This window comes from Crocodylus siamensis, chromosome 1 (assembly GCF_052110815.1).
Source record: "Crocodylus siamensis isolate JL-2025a chromosome 1, ASM5211081v1, whole genome shotgun sequence".
NCBI classification, from domain to species: Eukaryota; Metazoa; Chordata; order Crocodylia; family Crocodylidae; genus Crocodylus; species Crocodylus siamensis.
Genome location: NC_143395.1, coordinates 108,904,693 through 108,925,725, shown reverse-complemented (window position 1 = coordinate 108,925,725; position 21,033 = coordinate 108,904,693). Strand labels below are relative to the sequence as shown.

At 41.5% G+C, this 21,033-nt stretch overlaps 1 protein-coding gene and 1 long non-coding RNA gene across 4 annotated transcripts in view; one reads left to right on the top strand and one right to left on the bottom strand.

Moving 5' to 3' along the window:
• Nucleotides 1-21,033, top strand: part of NHSL1 (NHS like 1) — a 284,707-nt gene that overhangs the window by 63,476 nt on the left and 200,198 nt on the right. The gene's annotated exons all lie outside the window — the stretch shown is intronic.
• Nucleotides 1,864-19,490, bottom strand: LOC149873190 (uncharacterized). The gene is made up of 3 exons (XR_016439847.1): nt 19,400-19,490; nt 18,115-18,422; nt 1,864-3,291 (listed from the first exon to the last, which is right to left on the bottom strand). It is a non-coding gene; the product is annotated as an uncharacterized LOC149873190 (long non-coding RNA).

Genomic DNA, 21,033 nt, shown 5'->3' with positions numbered 1-21,033 from the left:
CAAAGAATTGGAATGTTGGCACGAGTGCCTTTGTTGAATTTGATCTTTTCTGATGGAGGGGAAAACTGTTCTGTTGAGGAACAGAGTAGTTGGGAAGGCAGGGATAAAGGAGTACCATTTGAAATTTTTGTATAGAACCAGTTCAAAGTTAGTTTGTTGTAGTTCATTCTGATCAGAATGTGGAATGGGGGATGAAGGAATATAAATGACTCAGTATTTAAAGATACCAAACCTGATACTAAAACAAGTTAATAGAAATGCTTAGATATATAGACAGCTGCTTTTGGAAAGAAGGCAAATGCTATTAAAAGGATTATATCCAAGATGAATGAAGTAATAGTACCTATCTATTTGGTACATGTTAGACCTCAGTGGGAGTATTGTGTCCAGTTTTGGATCTCACATTAAGAGAAATGTGGATAAATTAGAGAAGATTCAAAGGATTGTAGTGAAGATGAATAGGGGTTTGGAAAGCAAGCAATATGAAGAGTGTTTTTAAGGGGCTGGGAATGTATAGTTTGGAGAAAAGAAGATCAGGGTAACAGGTTAGCTATTTTTATATGTGAAAAGCTGCCATAAAGAGAATGGTGAACAATTGCTCCCTCAAACTGAAAGCAGGATAAGAAGTGGGAAGTTTAAACTACAGGAAGGCAGATTCAGGTTAAAGTTTATTAAACAAACAAGTAAACAGACTCTCTTTCAAAATGCCATAATAGGTAGAACAAAACACCCAGAGAAAATGTAGCATCTTCATATGAATTTTCAAATAACTGCATAGGCATCTTTCAGGGATGGTTTAAGCATACACTGTGTTGCACCAGGCTAACTAAATGCAGAAATAGGTGGTTAACCATGTTGGTCTGAAGTCAGGCAAAAATGCAGGGTAGAGATACATAAGCTTCTGTGATTTTAGTTGGTCTGTATTAGATGTACATCTACCCTCCCTTCTAAATGTAGATGGCTCATCTGATACTTGGCAGCTGACCCATTGTGGATTGTACAATATAGAAGGAACAGTTCTTTGCTGGTTGTGGGTTGCTTTTCTTTTTTCCTTATGTAGTTCCTGTTCTCACTGCACATTTCACCAAAGCTCCAGAATCCCAGTCTCTTGTAAGAGTAACCAGCAACCGAAGAAACTATGCAGATATCTGTATAATAAAAACCCTCTGCATCCATAACTTATTTTGCTTTCTTCAGTTTAAAATGATTTAAGAAAGACTACAATAGTGGATAATTCAACAAAGGTTGATTATTTATCACACAGAAAGCTGTAGTCTGAACACAGATCTAGGAGTTGAGAACTCCATTATTGTAAACTGGCTCCAGAATTGGCTACCATGGTGTTAGGCAAGTTCCAGAACCCTTTATTCAGTTTTCCCATTAAATGGTTTCCTCAATAAACTAGAAAATCATAGTCTTCTGTACAGTACTTCAGGTTGTTTCTAGAGCAGCAGTCACCAGCCGGTGTATCTCAATCCACCGGTAGTTCTCAGAGCCTCTTGTGGTAGATCTCGGAGCCCTCTGGAGTTGATCCGAGGCTGGGGTGAGGGGGTTGAGTGCCCATGTTTATGCATTCATGTGCCCCAGCTCAGCAAGTCAGTCCGCGGGGGAGGGAAGGTGTGGGGGCTAGATCTTGGCCTCCATGGTGAGGGACAGTGCTGCAGAGGCAGGAGCAGGGAGGTGGGGTTGAGTGGGGTCCCAGCTGGGTGGGACTTACCTGCTGGGGAGGTGCGCCGCCAAATAACTTTTTCTCCCTCTGCCTTGATCTGCTCCCCCTTCACTTCCCACAACTTACCTGCTGGGTGGGGGGGTTGGGGAGTGGCGGTGGCACATGGTAGATCCTTGGGTTGCTTTTAAACCAGAGCTGATCTGCTACTTAAAAAAAAGAAAAGAAAAAAAGAAAAAAAAAAAGAAGAAAAGGTGGAGACCACTGTTCTAGAGACTAGTGGGGACAAATCTCATTTAAGCCATGGAATAAGATGGACCTTGTTACGAGTGAACCTGGCAGCATCAGGCCCTAAATGTTTGCAAAAAATATAAATATATAGACACTTTACTGCAGAGCTAAGTAGCTCCACAGTAAAGCATCACATGTATGCCATTATTAGGCCACAGTAAACTAATTAATTCCACTGTAGGGCAGTACTACCTGACACCAGTACTATCCTACAGTGAAGTCGTTACGTGCGGCAAAATGCACATGTAGAAGGTGACAGGGCTGGCTGGGGCATGAGGGTGCTCCAATGTGGGCTGCCTACCCTCACACTATATCACCCCTCTGCCCTGCCTAGCCAACCCCTACATAGCATGTTGAGCCAGGAGGAGCAGCTCTGGGCTGAAAGGCTGAGTCCCTGCATCATCTGCCAGCTAGGACTGCACTGCCTTGGCTCAATGTGCTCTAGTCCCCAGCATACATGTAAATGCTGCACCTGGAAGCAATAAACTCCAGCACTTTTCACCCTGTTTGTAGACCCATATCTCTCTTAATAACAAATATAGATCAGAAACACGCACACACAGTTTTACATTGCATTTAATGCTTTTTTAATGGTTTTATGAGCTTGTATAATTTAAGGCAAAAATGGAAATCTTGACTTATTTTCACGAAGACAATATTTTTTCATCATGATTGTCTCCAAAAATGACTATATGCTAGAGCAAATGGGATATATACTATATGCTGTACAGTAAAGTAAGAGTTATTAAAGTACAGGTCTAGATCTGATGTTTTTGAAGACTAATTTGAGGAATTTAACAGAAGCGTACGTCTTTTGTAAAATAAAATTCTATGCATGTCACATTAATCCCTTAGTATTGGTAATAGAATGAAGAAGCCAAACAGGAGATTAGAAGGTAAAGAAAGGATCTAAGACCATGTTGATGACTTTCTCTGCCTAAGGCACAGTATCTTCAAATCTTGTTAGCCTTGATCAGTATTGGTCCTACTTCTTTTTCTGATGAATTTCAGCAGTCTCAGGTGCTTCTCTTTATTTACTCCTTTAGGAATAAATATGCAGCAAAACATGCTTGTGCACCTGCTTTGAAGGAACAGAATAGGGCAGGTGGAGGACTCCACCTGGAGTTTGTTTGCTTAGTATGTGAAAGCATTTTGTGTATGGGCAGTTTAATTGTTCAGCTGCCTTCTTATCAGGGGCTTTGTGGGGTAACTCTTTGCCTGCTGTTCTATAAGCTTCCTTTTGTGATGCTGAAACTGAGAGAAGTGAGTCCATCCAAAGGGAGAAAAGTATAGATCCAAGCACTTTTTGGTGGTGATGTTTTTCCATAGGATCACTGCAAGAGAAGAAAAAAACATTATTTTCCCTTATGAGGGATTTAAGGAGAAAACTAAAAAACAATATCTAAATGGTGTTCTAACAGAAAACCGAGTGTTGAAGTGAATCGCATTGAAATGTTACAGTATCTCTTCAAAATCTCTAGATGTTTATATGTAGTATTATGTTTATATTATTATTATTATTATTATTTGTTGTTGTTGCTAAAAAGCCAGTTTCCTTCAAGTTCATTTAAATATCCAGGATTGGAAACAGAATCATCATGAACAATTCTTCAGAGGGAGGCTTTTTTGTTGTTGGGTTTTTTTTATTTTATTTTTTTGAAGGCTGATAATTACTGAATCTTTCATGTCATCCCAGGAGTCTTATCCTGTTAGACGAAATATCGCATTTTCAAAGCACATTTCTTTGTCCAGAATTTCAATTGTTGGGATTAGCTATTGTAAAACTGTCTTCCTCCCTACGGGGTTGCTCCTGCTTTGTCCTGCTTGGCTGCATATGGGAGAGACGAAAAAAAAAATCACAACAGCTCTCAGAGATGCTTTGCCCTGATTATTATTCTCATAGAGGAGTACTAGTCCACCTTAGCATTGATTTAAGAAGAATGCCTCTGCGAGGAGCACATTTCTGGAGATCCAGGAAAAGAAACACCCCATACTCAGGTATAAACAATTTTAGTTTTGCTTAAAGTGTTTTTGTTTTCATTTTTGTTGTCACAGGTTGCAATCTATTTTATTACTTTAAAAATGCATACTTTAAGCACACATACAGTGCAATTCTAGTAGTAGCCTGCATGCCAGCAGGAGGCTCTGGATAGGCAATCTTTTAAAAGAGCAGAGGGTACTCTGTTTTTAACTACTATAGCTTGAGCAGTATAAAATGATGTCAACTGAAGGTCATCAGTTGCTGTTGAGTTAGATGATGTTCTGTTCTTATTTTTTCCTTCCCTTCCTCCCTTTTACTATTGTTGGATTGGAAGCTACTCCATTCTTCAGTGTCGCCTCAAACTTTTGAATGCTTTAGGCAAAAATCTTTTAAATCTCGAAAGTACTGGCAATCGACTTAGCATTTCACAGCACTATTGTCAGTAAAGAATGCATGTGTATTCTCTACAATTGTAATCCCCTGTGTGTGAAATTGGATCTGCTTCTAGTGTTGTTTTTAATCCCCCTCCCTTTTTCATTCTTTTTTGGTATTGAATATAGTGTGTAGTTTAATTGCACTGTGTTTTGGGGTATATAAAGTAGTGGATTATGCATTTGGTAAGCACATTTTCACTCTCTTAGATGAACAGCTTAATAGTACACTTAAATAGGGGTAAGTGCTAGTGTGAAGGGTTCAAGGATGTTCTCCATTATCTTAAAATATTCAAAGGGGAAACCCTTCTACATCACTATTTAAAAAAAACAAACAGTTCTTTAGGCATATATTGCACTTCTGTGATTTAAAGCATAGCTTCATGAGGTGTTTCACTTCACACAATGGTATTCTTTTATGTCACTTATAAATTAGAGCAGCACAGCCATTTCTGAATCTCTTAAAATGTTTCCTTTCTATGTCTAACTATCGCTTTTTTCTTTTGAGATTAGCTCACATACTTTTGTTGCTGTTGTTTTGTTCCTTACTTTGAACAAGCCACTAAATCTTTTTGTGTCCGTGTCTCCAACTGTGAAATGAGGCTAATACCTGACTTACCTGACTACATCATGAGGGTAATGTGAACTTTGTCATTGTTTGTGCAGTGCTCTGTGGCTGTTCAGTTTTATGCATGATTACTTAAAATGGTGCCCAAGTGTATAAAAAGTGCTTTAAATGTAATGACTAGCACTAATAGGTCTATAGCTGATTTTGTATGGTTGAAGGTGCAGAGGTGAGAATGGAAGGATGTGAATGGATAGGATGGGGGTAAAGTGTGTCAGGAGAAAAAAGCAAAATATGACTTAATGATTCAAAGTGCAGTGGTTATGAGGAGAGCTGAAAATTCCTGATGTAGTTTCTCTTATACTTTCTAGCGTTATGTAGTTGTTCAGGTGACAACCTGGTGTAGAAAAGTCCAGTACCATTGAGGATGAGATGGGTCAGGTATCTCTGTTATGAGGTCCTATTTCCAACTCATGATATACCAGGATAATATTGTTTGTTTTTAATAAATTAGAGAAATAAATTAACCAAAGTAACGTTGAAATATTTTTAGAAAAGCTCACCTGGAGCACGAAGGAGGTCAGGATATAAATCTATGGTAAATCTGTTTGCTAGAGGGTGGTGGCCTGGAACATATAGTCCTCCATGAAATTGTAGTGTCATGGCAAACTACAACAGGGGTCAGCAACATTTTTGGACAGAGTGCCAAGAACACCTGCAAACTCGGTTTGTAAGATGTTGGTGTGCTGGAGGTGGATGGCGGTGAAGCTGCAAGGGGCCTGATTCTTGTGACAGTGCAGCCCCGGCCCCTCCTCTGCCATCCACCCCAAGGTGTGCATGCTGAGCACTTCACGTGCTGCACTCTGGCACCTGTGCCCGGGGTTGCCAACCCCTGCTGTACAATATTCAATTACTAGACATAAAGAGAGACCAGGAGGATAAGACAATCATATCTGCTCAGTCCACATATCCCATGGTAGATCGCTGATTCAACCTTTCGGCCCTGCAAGCCAGATGAGTGATGTGGGGCTGGTCCACAGGTTGGATTGGACTCTGCGCTGCCTCTGCATGCTGGAATTAGGCCTCAGGACCTGGTGCCACCTCCACATGCCAGGATTGGGCCTTTGGCCCTGAACCACTTTTGCCTGGCTCTATGGGGATCACGGGACTACACTGCTTCCACGTGGCAGGATTAAGGCCTTGGGGCCCCTGTGCCACCTCTGTTCAGCTCCACCTCTGCTCAGCATGCCAGGATCAAGCTTTGGGTCCCCATGCTGACTCTGCTCTGGGATCAGGGCATCATGTCACCTGCACCCAGTTCTGTACACCAAGATCAGGGCCCCAGGCCCTGTACAGCTGGGATCAGGGCCCTGGGGACTTGCACTAGCTCTGCATGCTGGGATCAGGGCCTGGAGATTCCTGTGCCATCTTCACAAGCTGGGATCACCAGGATCAGGACTCTTGGGTCCTTCATTCCCTCTGTCCAGCCCCGTGTGCTGGGATCAGATCCCATATGCCTGATCTATTGTGCAGGGCTCTGTCTGGCAGGGCTCAACCTTGGACAGGATACACAGCACCAGGGGTTGGATTTAGCTTGCAGACTAGCGGTTGAGCATTCCTGGGCTAGGCTATATTCCTTGATCGACACTAGTAAGCAGCAATAGGAAAAATGGTAGCCTTAACAGAAGGAGTGATTATGGGTCACAGCCATAGGTTATCCTTAAGGTAGTCATTTGTCAGGTAGAGAAATCACTTGGGTTCCATATATGTTCTTAATTTGCTTTGTTGCTGGAAATGGCATACATGGATCAGCAGTGTAGGAATGTGGATGGGTGCTTGGCACCTGGGGGCAGCAAGAACTTTTGGTTGCTGCTGCAAGTGCAGTTACAGTTGTGCAGCTTTTGGGTACAGCCTCTGGCAGCAGCCACTTCCTCCCCCCTCCCCCCCGCCGAAGTTGGTGCCTGGGAAGAGTGCAGAGGTGTGAATGGATAGGATGCCCTCATTGGTTCCCCTAGTATTGACACATTTTCTAGTACGTACATATTAAAAATGTCTTTCCCCAGGTAATTTTGACTTTTAAAAATGACTAAAAAGGCAATCACTTTTAAAATTGAAGTTTGTGCTTTCAAATCTGGAAAAGACAAGTAGTTTTTGTTTTCAATTTGGTGATGAAGTGGACTTTTAAAACTATTAGCAAGGAAAAACCGTAAAAGTCAGCTGCTGTTCTTACAGTAAAACAACAACATAAATTCACATTGTGGTAGGGCTGGGGTTATGTTTTAGCCATGATGGTCCAGGTAAAAGTGCAAAAGGCAAGGATTTTTGCAAGTGATATTTTATTGGACCTCCTGTATAGTTGGGGGGACATAAACACAAGAATTTTATATCTAAGTCATGACTTGCAAAATATTTTTGACAACTTTATAGACGTTTTCTTGAGCACAGACATACAGCCACATTCTAGCTTAGTAGTCAAATATTAGGTTCATGTCAGCCATGAATCAAGGCCATTCATTTCTTTTAATTATCTTATTATCTGCAGGATAGAGAGATGTCCACAGTCAAAACCATTTCTTTTTCCATGCTCTCATGTGCTTACGGTAAAATTGAAAACACTTTGATGTGGGAAAAATTAAAGAAACTGTCTGGGTTTGTTCCAGTATTAGGAACCAGACTAGGAGATGACTTCCTAATCAGCACAGCAGCACAAAGAGATCTTGGAGTCAGAGTCGACTCCAAGATGAACATGAGTCATCAGTGTGACAAAGTGATCAGTAAAACCCAATGAACTTTATCATGCATTAGCAGGTGCATCACAAACAGGTGTAGTGAAGTGATACTTTCCCTCTATGCAGCATTGGTAAGGCTGCAGTTGGAGTACCGTGTCCAGTTTTGGGCGCTGCACTTCAAGAGGGATGTGAAAAACCATGAGAGGGTCCAGAGGAGGGCTACTCGGATGGTTAGGGGCCTGCAGGTAAGGTCCTTTGAGGAAATATTGAGGGACCTAGATCTCTTCAGCCTCTGCAGGAGAAGGCTGAGAGGGGATCTAGTGGCCGTGTACAAATTCATCGGGGAATGGGGGGGGACAGTAAGGAATAGGAGACACTCTATTTACCAGGGCACCCCTTAGAGTTAGTAGCAACAACAGTCACAAACTGACAGAGCAGATTCAGGTTAGAAACCAGAAAGAACTTCCTCAGGGTAAGGGTGACCGGAATCTGGAATGGGGTCCCAAGCAAGGTGGTGCTCTCTCCTGCCTTGGAGGTCTTTAAGAGGAGACTGGACAAGCACCTGGCTGGGGTCACCTGACCCCAGTACTCCTTTTCCTGCCCAGGGCAGGGGGTTAGATTCAATTTACTAAGGTTCCTTCTGACCCTAAACATCTATGAAATCTTTATTAAGGCCCAAGCTTTGATGAATGGATTGAAGGAAGTACTGTAGAATGGCAGTCACCTCACAAATCTTTGTTAGCTCATGCTAGAAGATACCATGGGATTTTAGGTAAACGTATTAACGAAGGGCTAGAAAATCTTTTTATTGAGACTCATTGTTTAAGGGTGTATTTGCATCTCTGTTGGTTTTTGGAGATTCCAAATTTTGCATAGTAATTGTGATGTTTTCCTCTAGCGCAGTCCTTGCCACAGTCATTCACGCTAATTTCCAGACTAAGTTAATGTAATGCTATTCTTTCAAAGAATTAGACTGAGCTTCAACATGCTTGGAGAAGTGACAGAGACTGCCTGCGTTCCATTGAACTCTGCACTGTGTTGGTTTCCTGCTCATTTCTGGGTATAAATCACATAGTTGATTTGCCTTTCTCCTTCCTTACAAATAGCCACTACAACGCAGCTCAGCTGACATTGGCGAGTTCAGACTTTATGGTACTGCTGACTGGATGCTTTTAGCTGAGGGCCCATGCTTCTGCAAATTTTTGTCTTCATTTCCCTTATTGATCATTGGGACTCAATAAACAATGGAGCTTTGCACTCAGTTTTAGCTTTAGGTCTGTGGAGTTAAGAACGGCAGCATTATCTAGTAGATAACATTTTCTTAATCTTGTAGGTTTCTGCACTCAAGCCTTGATTTTGATCTTATCTTTAACCCTTAGTAAATAAATTTAAGCCCTCAATTAAATTACTGACTTTTGGGGGAGATTTTCCTTCCTTTATGGGAGTGTTGTTTATCCCAAGAAGAGTTCAAAGCTAAAAAAGAAACAGATTTACAAGACAAATGTCTTTTACAGTTAAAGTCTCCCAATATGTCAGGCAAAAGAAACTTCTTTTATGATATTACCTTCCTTTTCAATTGTATTGAAATGGGGATTATAGTCATCATTCTTCATAAACTAAAGACTTTCAGTTCTAAAGAGTCCATTTAAAAACTGCCTGGAAGAGGCTTTTCCTCCCTCAGTCAATTTTAAGGTATTTCCTGGTTAATACAGCATGAATTCTGCTAACTGGAGGACTCTTGCAGTTTTCATTACTTTATTATTTTAATTAGAAAACAAGTGGCATGCTATATGTCATACCTAGGGGCAAAAACTGTGCGCAAGAAAGGAGAATCCACACAGGGATTTTGCTGCATTTTTAGATTGGACTTTGGTTTGTACTTCAGAAGGATATTTGAATTATTTATATCTCAGATTTTAATGAGGCATAAGCTTTCATAGGCAATAGCTTACTTCATCAGATTCATCGCATCTCATGAAGTAGACTGTTGCCTATAATGGCTTCTCAAACACTCTAAAGCAATGAATCTCAGTGCAGGTCCTGTGAAATCCTTTTAAGGGTACTGTGGGGTGCCATGCAATATTAGCACTCTCAAATGTACAGACACTTGCACATGATTTGTAAGAGAAACCCAGAGATTTCAAGCAGGTGTCCAGAATCAACAACCTTTCTGACCAGTTGCGGTCTTTCTCAGTTCATTGCAACAGAAGAATTACTCTCCTGTTTTTCTGTACTCAAAAAAGAGTTAAAGCTAGAAGCTGGCATTTTCTGAGGAGTGTATTGAGTCTAACAAGTTTGTGAACCATTGCTGTAAGGTTACACCTTGCCCTGCCTTAGACTAACATGGCTAACTGCCACTCTCAAATTGTAATGGTAGGAATTAGTGGCCCACCAATGCTCTACCATTCTTATTACAATTGGGAATGTTCAACAAATGTATAAAATTTGGAAATCACTTTGTAATATACAGTCTTAAAATGTATACATCTTCATTTGTACTAGAGCAGGTGTTGGCAACACTTTTCAGCAGGGGGCCTCTTTAACGGACCTCAACTCTGAACATGAGCTGACCAGAACTGCAGCTTCCATCGCTGCTCCCCACTGCTTGGGCAAAGCCCAGTAATTATGATGCTTATCTTATTACTATCAAAAGAATTTTAGTTTTCTTGGAGAAAGATGATATAGGAATATTAGTAATTAATTTTGCCTGACTATACAAAGTGATTGACTCCTGCCTTCTCTCCCCTACTCCCTTTCACAGACAGATTAGCATTCCAGTGGAAACATACTTGAAAAAAGGCTCTGCAGTGATAAAGAGGAACATGTTTAAACCAAACACAAATTTCTATTTGATGTTTTTGAGGACTCAAAGTTTTTAACCAGGTGTTTTCATCCAGTGATGGTTTCTCTAGTTTTGATGAGTCATGGCTTGCACTCTTATTCTTGTGTTGGAGGAAATTCCAGAAATATGGTTCCATTTTCATGAAGTCTGTGCCTACGTGTAAAAAGACAAGTTACTATGTAGTCCTGAGTACAGGCAGTGTTTAATTGTTGGTACATTGGAAGCCAGATCCTTAATGGAAGAATTATGAATTTTTCAAAGGTCATTCAGAAAGGTTATTTGTGCACTCCTGGCAGCTGGAGACTAATGCATGTAGTATAACTTAAACATGTCTTAACTCCTTGTCTTGTGTAGCCTGGGGAACAATTGCAAGCTTGAAATTTTGTTAATTGAGGTGGTATGAAGTGATAGATTATTCTTATCCACAGTTGAGGCTAGGCCTATGTATCTTCTTTGTTCAGAACTGTTTATTAACTATGGATTTCTAACATGGTTTGTAAAAATGCAGGATGGAAGGCATCATTATTGTTGCCATATAGTATTAGGAGTTGATATTCTTCAGGTTTTGAAATCTTATTCTTAGAAATATGGTAATGACACAAAATGGTATTTATTAAAATGGGAAAGAGTTAAATCTGTCTGTTCTCTTTTTTTCTCTCTGAATGAGAGAACCAATATTGAGGTAGGAGTTTTATATTCAACAATAAAGAAAGAACCTTTAAAAAAAAATTGGGAGTATTTTTGTTTTTTGTTTTATAGCTCCATATAGCCTTTTCCTTGGCTAACTTGTTCTCTCTTGTATACTAGTGTTTCTAATAAGCTATAAGATCATCATCTTATCAGTCTTCAAAATTCTAAGACTTCTAAGTTGTTGTTGTTGTTGTTGTTATTATTTATTTATTTATTTATTTATTTTTAAACAGTTTAGCTTACCTGTAAGTGGATTTATATATAGTGGTTTGTAGCACTGGAGATAGATATAGATATATTTTTTTTTTGCTTTTCTCCAGGAGAGTCTGAAAGCAAATTAAACAAATGAAAACAAATGCCTAGCACTACCAAAACTAGTAATAAATACATTTTTAAATAACAAAATAATATTCTTCTACATATTTTGGGGTGACTTTAAAGTCATAATGGGCTTAGAGTATTATTGTTGTTTTGATTGTCTAGGAAATATGATACAAGGATCTTTGAGTGATATCTTTCATTGGACAAACTGAATAGTTGGGGAAAGATGATAGATGAGCTTTTGGGCACAAAATGCCTTTCACATGTGGGAAAGAAGCCAGCACAATTTGAGCTAAATCAGAGAACCATAGATGACAGAGCTCAAAATGTACCTGGTTTTTGTTCACACCCAAACACTTGTGTAACATCTCTCCCAACTATACAGTCTGTCCAAGAGAGTGGGTGCTATGGCCTGCTTTGCTGGAGCAGGCCACGCCTGCGTTCCCACTTTGCGTCGGCTGGGCAAGTGGCAGCAAGGCAGAGCCCCTGCAGTTTCCCCTGCTGGGGTAGAGGCGGGCACAGCCAGAGGAGCCACAGGAGAAGCCCCCATGGCTGCCCTGCCCAGCCCCATCCCCCGCCCGTCCCCAGCTTCCCAGAACTTAAAAAGAGGAAAAAAAGCCCCGCACTCACCAGCTCTGGTAACAGGGATTGGCGGGTTCATTGCAGAGCCCCCCCACAGGTCAGCGGGGGGCAGTACAGATCATCCACCCCATGCTTGGCACCCACATGGCAGCTGTCCCATGGTGAAGAAATGGGAATCTTTGGAGTTTTGTTTGCAAACAAAAATCTTTAGCTCAAGTTAAGTGGGGCTTTAAGCATGAGCAAGGTGGCTTGTGGAAAGGGTGATTGATTTAACAGCTGAATACTGCTGGTGGTGAAGCTAATGATACAGTGTGCATTTAGAGTTTAGATTATGGTTTATATGGGATGATTTGGATAGGGATTATCTTGCCTTAGGGGGCTGGACTAGATGTCCTCTGGAGGTCCTTTCTAGCCCTACTTCTCTATGACTCTATGAATATAATAGTCTTATTGGTATTAAATATGAAAACCATAACATAACATCTCTTGGCTCATTTTTTTTTGATTAGTTAGGTGATGTTCTGGGATTTGAATAGTTGGACACTATCTGAAGTAGTCAATTTTAGTAATCTGTGATTATGCTAATCGTGTGCCTGTATTTGAGTAGTATGCATTGAAGTAGATGTTAAATGACTAAAGAAATGCTGGTTGAGTTCATAACATTTTTATTAAATGTTATAATTTAAATTCCTGCGATATGCTTTAGTGTTAATTTTGCAGTAGACATAACTGAGTAACTGAATTCTGTTGGCTACTCTGTGTGGTGACTTTTGGAATATCTCAAGGTATAATGCCTGATATTTATTATTATAAAACTGCTTGTATAATGGGCATTTTCCCTTTTCAGTCCTCCCCTCCCTCCCAAAAAAGCTGTAGAAATACAATTTGAAATTTATACGGCTTCATCAGTATTTCAGGATTGTTTGTTCGAAAATATTTTGCTTATTAAAACCTTGACTTGTGATTGTGGTACCTTTCTACAGTCTTGTTCTTATCCACTTACTTCCGCTGTCGGAATGGAGATCAGAGAGTTCAATCCAACAAAACTCAACTTTAAAGTATTTCATTATAATTAGGGGATATAGTCTCATGTATACCTTTTTGTCGTGGGATTTGACTTTTAATAAATCTAGCAATTACACATGTCCCCAGGAGCTGAAGTAAAACAGAAAATGTATAAAATTTATTTGTGCAATTCTTTTGGAAAAGCAGTCACTAGCAGGACATGAATGTCCTGTTTCATAAGAGATGTACATAAACAAAACTCTTGCTAGGGTTCTTTCTTACTCTTTGCATTGCAAGTGGGAGCTGTTCCTTGAAACCATGACATGTGTTCATAATTGTCTGGCTATGCTGTCTAACTAGCCACTTGTAATTGCCATATTAAATAACTTAATTAAAGAGATGGTTTGCGGGGGGGGGGAGGGAATGCCATAACAGATTGGTTCTGTACAGTGTTCTGTTTGCTGGCCTTTAGTTTCTAGTCTGTATTTGCAAAGGAATAATTGAGTGAATCAGTAGCCACTGATTTAATTTTGTATTGCTCTTATGATTATGTGAATAGCAAAACAATTCTAGACTTTGTATTTTTTTTTTTTATAAAATTCAGGTCAGAGCCCAATTACAGTAGAAATATTCTTGTTCGTTCGTTCGTTCGTTCGTTCGTTCGTTCGTTCTCTCTCTCTCTCTCCCTCTCTCTCTGTCTTGCTCACACCACATAGGAAACTAGAGGATGCAAGTGAACAAATTAAACAATTAAGTTCTAACCACTTAATTTTAAAGTAAAAACAAATAATGAAATACAAAGATCAAAAGTTCTAACTCCTAGCTTGGGTTTCCTTCTTACAAAGGATCCCATAGATAATCTTGGTTTGGATTTACAGGAAAGCCAAAATGATTATATTGTTTTGGGACTTAACCTCCTCTATTTGGAGTGAATATCAATTAAGATGCATGTAAGAGCAGCTTTTAGAAATGGGATTAGATATGACTTGTTCCTAGAGCCATTTATCACATTTTTTGTGGCTTCTTTCTGAACTAATTTGCACAAAATTTTACCTCCGGGGAGAGTTGATTTGCCTGCAATACTAAATAAAAATGAAAATAGAAGAACATAATTCCTTAAGGAACAAGGTTGAAATTGTAAACCTCTTTGCATACTGATTTGCTTAGTATGCTCTCATGAACACATGCAACCCATCAAATAGCTTTTGCTCATCAGGATGATACTTGTGAAAGAAGCAGCACCCTGAAGAAGTTGGAAATCATTGATTCTAGTGTCACTTAGGTATTTGTTTATTATTTTCCTGTTAACATGACTCTTACTGAACTTATTGTTTTATATGTGGTATATTGAGGTAACAAAAATATTTTTTCTGCTTAGTGACAGTTAAGCCTTGAAGAGAATGATTGAAGGGTAGATATGCTGCACAGGAGCATTTCTTTTCTTTTGGGGCACAGTTGTTGCGTAGAGCAAGTGGTTCCACTCTATGGATCAGTGAACGGATGTGAACTGGTCAGAGCATGCTTACCACCAGATTATCTGGAGCTTCCTAAGGGGTGCTGCCCTAAAACCTGCTCTTCGACCCCTCAGTCTATGGTACATTTGAGAGCAGGGGCTGCAGACACGGCCAGAGCAGTCTCACTGGCAAACTTCTGTCTCTAGAGTACATTAGTGAGTTTGGATGAGCCAGGTGCACTCACACCTGTACTTTCCAGGACCAACTGCTTTCAGACTATGGACAGGTCTTAAGTATCTTATTTGTAAAATGGATAAAGGAGCAAGCTCTTCTTATGCATAACGGATGGGGCCACAATAACGCAAAGGTGACTGGTTAAAAGTATACAATATCAAAATTTATATCTTTTAAAAGTGTAAAAAGTTATTTTCAGAGATGTAAAGTCAGTATGGATTGAATCCAATTTAAATGAATATTCTCTAAGATTATTTTTCCAATAATTTTAGGAATTTGCTCTGAATGTTATACTGCTGCAATTACAGAAGAGCTGAGGGGGAACCCCCCAACCGGTGGCTACTCTGCCCTTGCTTTACCCTGGTCCTCCTGTTCTGGTCACCTGCGATGCCTTAACGTGCTTATACCTTTAAGGAAACGAAGGCTGCCTCAGCGATTCTCAAGTACTCTGTCATCCACTCTTGTCCTGCTCCCGGGTCTAAATCCGTCCTTTTTCTGTCCTTGATCTCACCCTGGCTCCCATCTCTGCACTATTCCTGGGTATGTAATCTCCTGCAAGGTGCTGGACCCTTCTGTTGTCGTGTTCCCCCCGCACCAGACCTGCTCTGGTCCCGTCTGCGTTCAGTTTCCTTGGTACCTAGTCCCCTCTGGGTACCAGACCCTCTTAGTCCCTCTATCCTGGTCCTTTCTCTCCCCCTTCACCCATACTCTAGCTCTACTTCTGGGGCACTGGCCCTGCTCCCAGGCCTTAGTATCTTCTCCTCCCCTTAGTCCCTCTCTAATCTCCAGGTGTTACTACAGGCTGTAATCTCTTGGGTATTATTCAGAAGCTGAAGGCATCCTGCCTGGAAGATGTTTTCTCAGCAGGCTCCAGGGCCAGACAGGCTCTCCAGCTCAGGCCTGGGCTTAATACAGCAAGCCCAGCCCCTTCTCTGTGTTATGTGCTTTCTAATTGTCTCCCATCACAGCTGTCACTTGCTTCATGTACAGTTTGCCTGCTTTTAAGGTAGAAGGAGCACCAAGCCTTTTGCCATGCCTGTTGATTCTTGTTTTCTGACTTGCCAACACCCAGCTCCACCCCAAAGAGAGAAAAAAAGAGGAATTCAAGGAACCCATTGTAGCATGCACATAGTTTCAAGCACTTCTGCAATACACAGTAACTGTACACCTGCTCATTCCCCTGGTGTTGTATGATAGGCTGAAACTGGTGACTCTTTCCACCACCATCATTAATTGTATAGGATGGTGAGCATGTAGGGAGGTAAGAATGGGACTGCAGACCGAGCTGGTGGTAAAAGGAGGAAGAATGGAGGAAAAGATGAAATGGGGAGTGCAAAGAGATATTGAGGGGAGAATAGCATATAAGAAGCTTGTCTGAGAGAAGCAGGAGTGGAAGGAGGCCTTTTTGATGTGTGCCATGAACTTGGATTGCAAAAGCTATTAAGTGTGTGAATCCCTTTTCCCCCTCTCTCCTCCCCAGTTACTTCATCTAGAACACCCAATTCCCTCATACCCTGTGCGATACTGGCAGGCAATATGTCACCAAACTCTCAGCATTGGCTACTAAAGCTCTGTGGAATGCAAATATTTGTGCTAGAGAATACAGTGCTCTTTACCATCATGTCTTGCTGAGTCATCTCTCTTCAAGTTGATGGAGAAGCAAGGAGTTTAAATCAGGGCAGAACTTGCCTGTTATTTTTACAAGTGGTTAGGGTGAGGTAGTTAAAGCATTGCTAAGTTCTATACTGTCCTCTATACTGCATTCTAAACTCCTCTGTACTATACTAGTTCTGTACTAGGCACATCATAATTAAAATGATCTTTGGATGTCGAACAGTGATTTTATGTTTTTATTTTTTTTAAATTTTTTTTTAAAAATTAGATACAAAATGTATCCCTTATTGGATACCTACTGCATTAAGTACCTCTCTGAACAAGCAGTAAGCATTGATCACATCTATTTGTCAGGAGTGGACTTCTAAATGCAATTCATGGCAGTGGTGGTTATCTTCAAATACCTGTGTGGAGTAGCACCCACCTGTGTTTCTCTTGGAAGAGTTGGTAGTAATTCCAAAGGTGAATTTCTTAGAAACTACTTCAGGTTATTCAGATTAGAAAGCTTTTGTCTTAGTAACTTGCATTTTTTTATCAAGCGTCAGTGTTTAGTGAACTTCCAGAGCATGTAAAGCCATGTGTTTTGGCTTTTAATAAATAAATTTTAATAAATTCCGGGGTTTTGTTGTTGTGCTGCATGTAATAGCCCTAAAAATAGATCTCTTAGTTATTGCATATAATCTGTACTACTGCAGGACCCAGTATACTAAAGTTTATAGATGGTTGCATGAGTGTCAGAGGGGATAAATTACAACTAGGGCTGACAAAGGATTGAAAAAATGAATTGTGAGATTAAAAAAAAAAAGCTGAAATTAATTGCAGTTTTAATTGCCCAGTTAAAATAGTCAGCACCTGCCTACCCAACTGCCCAGGGCCTGTGCACTCTGCAGCTCCTCCCTGCCACCACCAACCATGCACAGCCCCTGGCCTGCTCCGGACTCACCCTGGCTGGAGCAGAGCAGCTGGAACCTGTGAGAATAGCCCCAGCCTCGACCCACCCCATGCCAGGTACAGACTCACCTGCCCACGCTGAGCAGTAGCAGCATCCAGGCAGAAGCTGCTGTTCGGTGTGGAGGAAAATTGGCCCCTCCCCCTCACTGTTGCCAGGCCCTTCTTGCTGTAGCCACCCAGAGCCTCTGCCCAGGATGCTGTGCAGCTCCTCTGCACTGCCAGTGCTGCCCTGGTAGGCGGCCCAGAGGCAGTGGTGACAGCATCAGAGAGGAAGCCCATGTGCAGGCTCTGGGCGGCTGCAGCAAGAAGGTCCCGGCAACGGTGAGGGGCTGCTTTTCCCCCTTGTCAAGTAGCAGCTTATGCCCAGCTGCTGCCACTGCTCAGTGTGGGCTGGTGTGTCTGAAGCAGATGCGGGGCGGGGCGGGCCGAAGATGGGGCTGTGCATATAGGTTTCAGCTGGTCTGCTCTGCTGGTCAAAACAATGTATGCCATTAACACAATTAAAAAAAATTAGTGTGTTTAATTTGTTTTTTGTGCTAATTGCTAAGTGAATTGCAATTAACTGACAGCCCTAATTATAACCAGTGCAAACTTTTATCAGCCTATAATTATAAATTATAATGCACTCCCCTTCCTATATTCTCATACCCACATTTGGATGAAATAACATTATTGTGTGTTCTTGCATATAGCATGTCCTGGAATACAATATGCATCCTGTTTTTGGAAGGCAGCAAGAAGGGCAAAAAAGATCTTACCTGGGGTTGCCAGGTCTGATGCTGGCTTGATCTGGTACACAAGATCCAGGGCTGTGCCCTGGGTCCAACCACATTCTGGCCTAGTCTGGTGCATCAGATCTGGAGCCATGTGCCAGGTCCAGATCCAGTCTGGGGCCACACACCAGGTCTGATGCCATGTGCTGGGTCTGGGACTGGATGCCAGGTCCAGCTGTGCATTGACCCTGCACACTAGTCCAGTCTAGCTTGTGGAGGATCTGGCCAAGAGACTCTCAGGGGTCCAGAAATTTGGTAGCGCTGGAGCAGTGGCAACATCAATTACGGTGGCTCTGAGAGAGAGAATGGAGGAAAAGATGAAATGGGGAGTAAACGGAGATATTGGCAATGGTAGGGACTTGCAAGTAGTTCCCAAAATAAAAGTGGGAGTGGTAAGTAACACTGCCATTGTTCCCCCCGTGACCAAATTTCTGGACCTTGTAGATCCATCACATAAGGCACATCCCAGTTTCCCCTAGCTGGTTTGGGGCAAAAATGTCAGGTTTATGTGAGGAAAATATGGTGTTAATAAAGGTGGGCTTATGCTATGGGTCTTTAAAAACAGACCATAATATAAAAAAAGTTTAAATAACACCAAGATTTTCTGCTCACAAGTATTATGAACACATGTGCTGCATGTGTGGGCAGTAAACAGCTAATTTGCTTTGATAACTTGTTACAGAGGCTTATGACCTCAGATGTCATGTGCATGTGTGCTTGCAGCAGCTCAAATAGAAGCGGTGCAAACTTGAGCTGGGGCTTTTTGCTTCAACACATGTGCTTGGACATGCACTTCGTTGTGAAGCAAATTGTGCCACTTGGGGCAAAATAACCCTGCCTGGCTCCTCCCAGATCTGCAGCCAGGGGAGCTAGAGCCCACTCTGCCAGGGGCCTCTCTGCCACCTGGCTGGACCGGGTCATGGTGGCAGAATGTGGTGCGGCATGTGTCCTGCTGCCATGGGCCCAGCCTGCACAGTCTGGGACCGTGTCTTGCTCTGTTCTTCTGCGGAGCAGTTTTTTTAGATGCCCAGATATCCATGGGTCCTGCTGCCACGGGTCTGGCTCACCTGGGCGGCAGAGGGGCCTGAGGGCTGGCAGGACCCAGCTGGGCACTGTGCATGCCTCCCGGAGCCCTGCGACCTGCTCCGGTGCAAAGCCGGACTAGCGAACCGCACGGGGCTGGGCCGGGTCCATACCCTCCTCAGCCCTGGGGATATCCCCCCTGCCACTCCCCAACCCCCAACGCATCTTCCTGCAACCCCACACTTACCTTGGACAGTGCCGGGGCCGGAATCAGCAGGAAAACAAAAGAGGTGCTCTGGCTGACACCAGAGCGTCTCTTTTGGAGGACTGACTCCCAGGCACAGTCTGGGACTGTGCCTTGCTCCACTCTTCTGCAGAGAGGTTTTTTTAGACACCTGGATATCCAGAGGTCTAATTTTCTTTTTTTTTGTTCCTGTACGTGCCTCTTGCCCTGCCCCAGACTGTTGAAAACTAAAGTTTAAATATAAAGCCTTTATTTTTTGGTTTGTGTGATCAACTTACAGTGATAAACTGAATGTAACGTTTATACTATTTAAATCGTATAAACACAAGCAAAAATATGCAAGCTTTGCTTAAAGCTACAAGAATTATTCCTGTCCCTCGCCCACCTTCCTTTCCAGTTGTGAATTGTTTCCAAATGTTATTTTTAACAATGAGAGAAGGCAAATTAATTTGTGTCCATCTCTTTGTAGGAAAAATTTTGGTTTGGTTTCAGATTTTGCTTTCCTACTTTTCTAGAAATTCAGGAAAGTAAACTTGGAATGTATGGTCTTTCCTTTTATACCAAAGTTTCCTGCCAAAAATACCTAATACAAGAGAAATAATTTAGTGAATCTCTGGAGAGTTTTCTAATAGCTTTTCTTAGTGTGGCTCATATACTCCAGAACAGACTTTTATTGCATCAAAGTGCAGAATTGATACATTCTGCATGATTCTGTTGATCGTTAGAGAGCAGCTTTGCTAAATTAACATAACACATTCCACAGGTTCTCTTTCCATGGTCTCAGTTACACATGCTTTTCTAACCCTGATATGGCATAGCACATTTAATACTCTTCTGTCTTTTTAAATAGTTATTCAACATGTGTGTCTGTGTTTAAACAAAAGGCCAGCAAGTTTAGAACAGCTCAAAAAATCGTTTTTCAGTTTGACTATGTAATCCTACCGAGTGGGGGTTTATTTTTCCTTAAATGTTTTTTTTTCCCCTTTGATATGTCAAAGTTCTTATTCTTTTAAGTATAATTCTCAAGTTTTTTGTGAACTTCCTGATAAAATGGCCATTTATTTGGACGCCATATCAGGCCTATTGTGTTGGTGACTCAGAAGTGCCATAAATCAAGTAGAAGGGGGAGTTAAATACTAATATGTGTATGATGGGGAAAATAGTTGAGCCAGTTTGCTTCAGTTATTGGCCAAATATGACTTGCAGGCTGTGGGAGCTCTTGTGCATTTATAAAAGACTTGTGTTGAGTAGTGGAAAGGCACTGATAAAGTGAAAAAATAATCTGTCCTTGGTGTAAAGAAATTTCTACCTGAAACCCATGAAAACAATGTTAGGTTTTTTTTGTTTGGTTCCATTACAATAAATTTAAGAATCAAATCCTTGCTCCTCACACACAGCTTCAGTTCGACGAAGACCCTTAAGGCTAGGTACCGACAGACAAAAACCCTGAGGCTAAATCTGTCTAATTTTTTCAGGTTAGTCTAAAGCACGTAGATTGAACTTAGAAGCAAGTGAACAGACATTTCCAAAATGCAGCCACATGCATGCAGTGGCTCAGGCTAGAAGCTGGGGGGTGTTAAAGCAAGCCTTCCCCTCCCTTCGGCAGTGTCTGGAAGACTCTGCCTGCATGGGGGGAC